This window comes from Rhinolophus hipposideros, assembly GCF_964194185.1.
Source record: "Rhinolophus hipposideros genome assembly, chromosome: 13".
NCBI lineage: Eukaryota > Metazoa > Chordata > Mammalia > Chiroptera > Rhinolophidae > Rhinolophus > Rhinolophus hipposideros.
Genome location: NC_138059.1, coordinates 58,501,412 through 58,510,550, shown reverse-complemented (window position 1 = coordinate 58,510,550; position 9,139 = coordinate 58,501,412). Strand labels below are relative to the sequence as shown.

General features: G+C 36.4%; 1 pseudogene across 1 annotated transcript; it reads right to left on the bottom strand.

The window, feature by feature from the left end:
• Positions 1-6,581: 6,581 nt before the first annotated feature.
• Positions 6,582-7,562, bottom strand: LOC308506564 (heterogeneous nuclear ribonucleoprotein A1-like; annotated as a pseudogene). The gene has a single exon. The product of its transcript is annotated as a heterogeneous nuclear ribonucleoprotein A1-like (transcript).
• Positions 7,563-9,139: the final 1,577 nt, after the last annotated feature.

Here is a 9,139-nt window from a genome sequence, read left to right as displayed (position 1 = left end):
CATCTAAAAAAATAAAGCTACAAGTAAATCTCCAAAGCAACAACGTCCTTCTCTGAAACCTAAAATAGACCTTATTTCCTCTCACCTTACAGAGGTGAAGATAACTGGGACCATAGCAAAGTCTCTGAGCTCAAAATACTCACCATGGGACACCCTGGGGAAGTGCATATCAGTGAGCTTAAGCAAGTTCTGGGTTATTTTTAATTCTGCAAAAGCTATCTTTCACAATATTCAGCATAATCTACTGAATAGATGCCCCATGGCATTAGAGTTGCTGGCGAGATGATGCCTTTCAGAATATCAAACTATTATTAAATTACGAATAGGTAGGAACTTAAGGTGCATTACTCATCAGTGACTTTTTACTTTATGATGCTGGTGTTCTTCAGCTCAGCCACCAAATGCCAGATGGCCCTGACACCAACTGTTCCTATTGGATAGAGAATGCACATGACAGTGCTGTCTTCAAGCTCTATTCCTGTTACTTTCTAAATACCAGCCCTTCAAAATTTGTACACAACTACAGCCTTGATTTTTGCTTCTATCATTTCTTTACTGGACTACGATTTCCTCTTTGCCTTCAGCTCCCACCATTGCCATAACTCATATTTTCATTATTTCCTAAACCATGTTGTCCTTCACTTGAAATACTTTATTGGCCCCTTATTGTCAGCAGGATGAAGAAAAATAAATGATCCACAGTACTCTTTTCTGGCCCACCTACATGACCAAACTTCTCTGCCCTTTCCTTCCTCCTCCTTACCTTCCTCCCTTCCTCTCCTCCTCTACCTCTTCCTTCCTTCTTTTATTTATTCATTTCAGAAATATGTGTTGAGGTTCTGCTACATGCTAGGGATTGTATAGGTTATGGAATACACTCATGAGGGAAAAGGACCGACTTTCTGTTAAGTATATAGACTAATGAGGGGAAATATACTTCCACTAAATGATCATTACCATAAATGCTAAACTGCAATCATGACACATGCTACAAATCAAACATAATACAAAAAGGACATACAATGGGAGAATTTGACCTAGACAGAAGAGATTTGGGCAGAAAGATATTATAGGCTTTATTCTGCCAATTGGCACAAAGTAGTTACTTTTCATTCATTTAATTGAGGACCAACTGCATGCTGGAGAAATAAAGTACAAAATACGGAGATTCTACTCTCGTAGTAGTTAATTATCCAAATTAGGGAGGCGGTGGCTGAGTTGAGAGCTCTCTGACAGGGACAGGTGAGCTGTGGTTTGAAAGCCCAACAGCAGATAAACTTGTGCCCTCCGTCTTTATTCTTTGTAAGCCTGACAAGAGATTAATCAATTGTATTGATCTTTCCAACAAACCAGCTTTCAGGTACATTGCTGTTTTTCTCTATTGTTTCCTTTTATTCAACTTCATTTATTCATGCAGTATTTTAAAAATTATTTCCTTTCTTCTGCTTTCATTTGCTCTTCTTTTCCTAGTTTCCTGATACGAATTAGATTATTGGTTTTAGATCTTTCCTCTTTTGTAATCTATGCATTTAATGTTATAAATTTCCTTCTATGCATTGGTTTTGCTGTATCCCACAAATTTTGGTGTTTTATTTTTATTATCTGTTTGATAATTCCCACATCTATATATCATATCTGAGTCTATTTCTGATGACTGCTGTGTCTCTTCATATACCAGTTTTTCTTGCCTGTTGCATGCCTTGTGATTTTCTTTTTTCAAAGCTAGACAGGTTATTATCAGTAATAGGAACTGAGGTAAATAGACCTATAATGTAAGGATTTATATTAATCTGGCTAGGAGATGGGTTGTATTTAATATTTGTTGTAGCTACAGTTATAAGAGCCTTCAAATTCCTTTAGTGTCTTTGTGTCTCCTCTCCTGACTTTGGTCCCCCTTTGTAATTCATCTTCGGGAGTCTGTCTCTTTCAGCTGTAATCCACTGTTATTTTGCTGGAGAACTACTGGTGTGTTGGTAAGGTGTGGGGAAAGGGAAGTGTTATATAGTCTTCCAATTAAGCCTCAGTCTATTAGTGAGTCTGTGTCTCAGGACTGAGACCTCCCAAGTATTTCTCCAGTTGTATAATTCCCACCCCTATTGCTCACTCCCTTTCCTCTTTCCCAATCTATTTTTTTTTAAATCCCTGACCCCTGCTGTTCATGTTTTTCCCCTTTGTTGCAACTGAAAGTTTAGAGGGAGCTCCATCCAGTGGGAGGAATCCTCTTCCCCAAGTTCCAATAATGCTCTGGCAAGGTCCTTTTCCCAAGAGCAAGCTTTGTTATGGAGAAGGCTCTGGGCACAGTTCACAGCTTCTTCCTCCCCAATCTCCAACCTCCAATAAGACGGCAGGGAAACATGCTCAGATCTTCATGTAAGGACCTGGTGGGTTTCTTGGAAGATAAGTCCATGGAAGTTTGGGAGCCCCCCGAAACTGTGTCCCTATGGAGTTCCTCACTGTCATGCTATTTCACATTCAGCCTCCCACAATTCATCAAAATCACCATTTAAGTGTTTCTAATAGTTTATGATGCCAGCAGCTTCTGCTCCAGCTAAGTGGATCTTGGCTCTATGTCTCTCGAGGTTCCTGTCCCTCCAAATTCCAGGGAGGCAGTTTGCCCTGAAACTTCAGTTTTCTGATGAGTCCAGTGAAAATCTTGATCTTTGTCCAGTTATTCTTGTTGTACATGTGTAAACTGGACTGAGAAGTCTCCTCAACCTATTTTTAACTTTCAATTTACATTATCCATCTTCTCCAAATCTCCAGCATCAGGGACCTAGGTCATTTTTATAGTTTTATAGCCCTTTAAAAATAAGCTGTACCAGGAAAACCTCCACTTCAAAGGCAAAAGCAGTAATAGGGCATCAAACTTAACAAATTCAGGAATTATATTTTTTAAAAAGAAATCATCATTGACAAAAAAGACAGGGCATGTAAATTAAATTTTGTAACTATGATGAGCCTATGAGAAGACTTCTAATAATGACTGTAATTGTTAATAGGCACTAACCACAATGCATAATTTAAAAAAAATCAGTGCAGTATAAAATAACTATAACTATAAAGAAATATCTATAATAAACAAATATAATATTCTTTATAATTTTACATCATTTATTGTCATAACTCATAAAAACAATAATATACTAGTGTGTTTATATAATATAATTTAAGTAAGCAAAAGTTCATGGACTTTTCTGATAAATTAAAATGAATGGGAAAACTATTATATTTAATGTGGTGATTTTTTTCCAAGGAAATGATCATTCTCAGTCATCCAAGCTGCTCTATACTTAAATGTTCTGGGGCACAGTTTCTTCATCTGCATCTCAAAGTGGCTGGTGGGCTCTAAGGTCTCTAGATAGGGCTCGCCAGGCAAAGGTAACCAATACTCTCCAGTAATTCAGGTATTTTCTAATACGAAGAGTCATTTATAAAAAACACGTAATCTGTGTCGACAGATTTACAGGTTGCTGGATAGGATTGGAAGGCTTTTCTTTATTATGGAAATGTGTTAATTTCTTCATCCTAATCCTAATCATGAATGTTCCATGGACATTTTGCTTAATATTTTTCATCTTATGATCCACAGAGAACCAAATGGAGCAAAAAAATAAGCTTTACTTACTTAAAGCCAAATATCTGTTTTTAGAACTAGCTTTCTATCAGGACTGGAAATACTGTCATTTACTGTCTCTAGTCCTGACATTTTATTAGTTTAACTTATTTTAATCTTATGGTGGCCACACAGAAAATGTGCATAATGTTATTAGTTATAAAATGAGAATACTCCGAAAACAATAATCAAGTCAGCATTCAGGATAAAGTTATATTTTCAGGCCAGCAACACTCTTTAAAAGTGAATCTAATTTTACTGGCAGGTGCTGAATGTGGTCAAAACTATTGGACTTTGGACTTTGAAAGATCTTAGCAGACCTCATAGAGAGCACACTTTTCTGACTGCTCCCTTTCTTCCCAGAAGATTTAAACTTATTGACATTTTTATTATTGACCTGTTTCACACATGTGCCTTTGCCCCGACATTTATCTTCTCTCTTTTTCCTTTGTGGCTTGTTTACAGTGTAAACTGCCCTTTGAATCACCCAGAATATCTGTATTATATATTTTGATCTGGATGTATGCTTTATGTCTATGGTAAGTTTATCATACTATTTATCATAGTATTGGTATAAAAAAAGTACACTTAAATTATTATGATACACATTATTATTAATGTAACAATCAAAAAAATATTATAAAGGAAACGCTCTTTTAAATATGATTTTGGAGATATGTAAATATAATGAAACTTCAAAATAAACCGTATGTTTTAGTTTTTTCATGCTGAGCTGGAAGTTGGTTGCCAATGGATCTTCATGAAGATTTAAAAATGAATACTAGAATGACCACAGCTCCAGACAGGTTTGTGAAATATTGTTTTAAACATTCCTGTTATTAAAGCAGGAAAAGGGACTAACACTGTTAACGCAACAATCTGCATAGCATATTGGTATCACGGTTTGAATGCGTTCTGAAAAGTACAGTTTATCTTACAAAGATTGGCATCTATACGTGTCTCAGTAGAACACTTATTCACAAACTGAATGTTTTTATTGTAGTGATTCACGTTTCTAATTCCTGATCAGAGAGCAGAGAGGTGCCCGGAGGCGCCCTTATGCAACTCACCTCAGTCAGATGAACACAAGCGTCAGCAGAGCACAGGATTTTCATGATTCCCGCAGAACCAGTGTTTGATTACCCTCCAAATATAAGAGCTGCGTAGGTTGAACTTTTATTTGTGATTTAAATCTTTTCTTGTATACAGTATAATATGTCATTCTAAAGAAGATTACAAATGGTATGATTAAAGAAAAAGCCATTTCTATTTTTTAAACTTCTCATTTCCAACTATAGTCATCAAATGTATGCTGTTGTTTTAAGTCACTCTCGAAGCTTTCTGAGTACCCCGAAGGGCCTCTACTTGTCCTTGGTATTGTCCTTGGTATTGAGATCTTAGAAAATCTGAAAATCTTGGTCTTTGGTATTGTCCTTGGTATTGAGATCTTAGAAAATCTGAAAATCTTAGAAAATCTGCCTTGAGCAGCACAGATTCTTATAGATTCTGTCTAACAAAGACTCCAGCGAGGTCAACTGTGTAGCAAAGGGCATTGATTCGATCAAGGAGTTAAGCTAGATATCACCACCCATTCCCCCACTCCCTTCCCATACATTACATTATATAGATATTCTATGAAATTATATGGAACTTTTGCCTTAGTTATCCTAGACAATTTTCACATATCAAATTTTGTAAGTGTTCAGCATATGTGTAATTATATATAAACAAATTCAGATATCAAAGCAAGGCAGGTCATGTGAAGAATTCTATAGATGTATCTTATATAAATTGTGAACTTTAATCAGAGCCTTTAAAAGCAACAATAAGAGAGATGGATGACATTTACTGATATCGTAGTCTGTACATTTTGTTTTACATTTATACTATATCATTATGACAACGCTTCGAGGCAAATAGTGTTTTCCTTATTCTATGAGGAGCTTTAGCTCAGTCTAAGTGAGATAGCAAGATCACACATATGGTAAATGTGGATGGTGGGCTTTATCTCCAGGTCTTGACAACAGAAAATTTGTGCATGACGCACCACATAGCCAACCATACAGATTTAGCCCACAAATTAAACATTTTAGCAAATATGGGTTTTTAAGTGTGTACTTGTTTTTTGTTGTTATATACAATGTTTATGATCTTTTCCTGTAGTGACCTGATCCACTGATATTTTTGGTTCTTTAAGAAACTTAAACACTCTTTCAATGTGGCAACAACAGTACCTGTTTTGTTTTATTTTTTAAGAGGATATTAAATCGTTTATTGATTACACGTGATAATGGATGATATACAAGCTTCATTCCCATGTATAATTTTATCTAGTACTATAATTCAATCTAGATATATTGCATAGGATGTGCCAACAATTATTAATAACCAAATAAACTCCAGACTCTGCTTGGAAGACCCTTTTAATGGTGAGCTCCAAATCACCAACACAGTAACTGTCAATTCAACGACACCAAGGTTTCTGAAGACAATGGCTTCTGACTGAGCCCAAGCAGATTGTAAATAAATTTCAAATGGAACTTGACATCACCCTAAGAAATTCTAACTTCATACTGTTGGGGTAATTTACCAAGATGGCTTCAGAGTAGACTTTACACAGCACATTTAAAATTCATGATCAGCACATTTAAAGTTCATGATCATAATTATTCAGCATCATGATCAGACTATTACAGTTAGTAATCAACATCACGGGTGCAAAACTCAAAAATCTACATTAAAACCCTTTGTTAGAATGCTTTACACTTTCCACAAAACAGAAACTAAAATAACCCTGTTACAAAATTAGGCACAAATACAGTCCTTGAGTTTTTGCTCATACAAATGAGTATTGTCTAAAACATGTCTTCTTTGTAGCAGCTAGGCCTTGCCACCACTGTGCTTGGCTGAGTTCACAAATCTGTTGTAACCTGTAGCTTCCCTGAACTTCTCTGGCTTTCCTCTCCTGCTATGCTTTGTATCCTGGCCAGAATGAGGACCTTCTGCCAGTGCCATAGCTACTGCTGTTGCTGGAACTGCATAGCCTCCTTGGTTTTGTGGTTTGGCGAAGTATTGGCCTCTACCACCATAGGGGCCAGAGCTTCTGCCTCCAAACTTTCTTCCTTTTCATGGGGCCAAAAATTTTCAAATTGATTACTGTGATTGGTAAAATCACTGTAGCTTCTTCCACCTCCAAAATTGCTTCCGTTACCAAATCCATTATCACCATCCCCACTGCCACCATATCATCCATCACCATGGCTGCCACCAAAGCCACCTTGACCACTGAAGTTTCCTCCACGACCAAAGTTGTCATTCCCATCAAAACCACCTCCTCAACCACCACCGAAGTTTCCAGAACCACTTTGACCTCTTTGGGTGGATGAAGCACTAGCCATCTCCTGCTTAGATAGGTCTTTCCTTACTTCACAGTTGTGGCCATTCACAGTGTGGTATTCCTGAATGACAATCTTGTCTACAGAGCCATGGTCATCAAAGGTTAGAAAAGCAAAGCCTCTCTTCTTGCCACCGCCTTGGTCAGTAATGATTTCAATCACTTCAGTTTTTCCACACTGTTCAAAGTAATCTCTTAGGTGACGTTCTTCAGTGTCTTCTTTCATACCACCCACAAAAATCTTTTCACAATGAAGTGGGCAGCAGGACTTGGAGAATCTTCTCTTGAGCAGCCCTCTTTGGTTCTACAACTCTTCCATCTACCTTGTGTGGCCTGGCCTTCATGGCTGCACCCACCTCCTCCGCAGTGGCATAGGTGACAAACCAAAAACCTCTGGAGTGCTTGGTGTTTGGATCTCATCACCACATAGTCTGTGAGCGTTCCCCATTGCTCAAAATGGCTCCTTAGACTTTCATTGGTTGTTTCAAAGCTCAAACCTCCGATGAAGAGTTTCCACAGCGGTTCAGGCTCTTTGGGAGACTCTGACTGAGACATGACAACTGCAGGAGGGGTGACTTTAACGATGCTTACTCAGCGGCATCCCCCGACAAAAAAGAGGACTTTATTTTAATTTGACCCCATTGCCCATGAAAGCTCTCTTCTCCCATGAAATACTTCACTTGTATATTTCACATAAATAATTCTCTTTCAAGTTATTTTTATTACCTCATTTAAATTCTTCCTCTAAACTATGCTGGGAAAACATTTTGTTTTTCTCAAGATTCAATTTCTTTCTAACTTTCGAAGTTTGATTCTTGTTTCTGTTGGGCATGGTATTTTGAATTGGTAATATTTTAGAGCACCAAATAAGTGCTCTAAACAAAATCCCAATTTCCTCGAAGTGTCTACAATTCACCTATTGTATTTAATAAACTTTCCTACTATTTTCATACCTTATAGTTTCCTTTGTATTTTCAGTTAACTAAATTTAGGCAACTCTACTTTGTATATTTCATTTTTATTTCAATAGACTCAGTTTATCTAATCTAGTAATAAATTTTAAACTTACTTTTATCTTTTTCTATGGGTGATTTTTTTTTCTCAACCTGGCAACTATCAAAAGAAATCTTGAAATATATTTATGGAAGTCTGGAGGCTGCTAATACCTATATTCAAGAATGATATTTCAAGGAAATTACCTAGAAGCCTTTATATAAGAGGAATTGTAGAAATCTAGCAAAGGCTATGCCTTCTTTGGGAGCTATAAGAATGATGTCCTCTTTAATATTCTAATATTAGTGTCAAGTAGATATTTTTTTAAAATGTATTAACACTTTTAGATGGCCAGAAATTTTTAAATATAGATCTAATATATGCTATTATTTCCACAACAAAGTTATATGCAAGTTGAAGGCTGCAGTATATTTTATCATGATATTTAATACAAATACAAAGATTTGGGAATCTTTTCTCAGGAGACAATGGGAAAACTGAATTTTCTGCTAGGTTACACAGTCTAATGACAAACAGAAACAATCTAATCATTTAAATGATTACTGTGGCCTGTTTTATATTAGTTTCTGTTAATCAGAAATCCATATGCCTCTCTTTAGTAATAACAAGTAGGTTTTATTTTTGATTTTTCAAAAAGCAGTGGAGTCAATTTTCTATTTACAGCAGCTGCATGTATTTCACTATGTTCGAGTGACTGTACTGAACAGGTCTGTGCAAATATAATTGAAAAACTACACTAAGTACATTGTCTCTGCCATTTTTATTTTATACCATATTCTCCCTCTGAACAACACGTGAGAATAAATAATTTTTTAAAATAAAAGTAAATGTTTTGCTGTATAATTAGGTTTTTTTTTTCAATTGGGGAGTATGAATATGATATAATTATATATTCTCCAATAACTTCCTCCCTAACTCTTCGGTGTCAAACTCCCCTTTCCAATTCCTTAACACATCATGCATAAATTCTCACCAAGTTAGCTGTGAAATTAAGTTGTGAAATCTTGATCCCATGTCTCTTCCCCTGGCCAAACAAATCCTACCTAGGGCTTGTGGCTTGAAGGTTTTCTCCCTTCCCCACACTCCCTCTCCAAGACTCTACCACATGGACAGGGCAC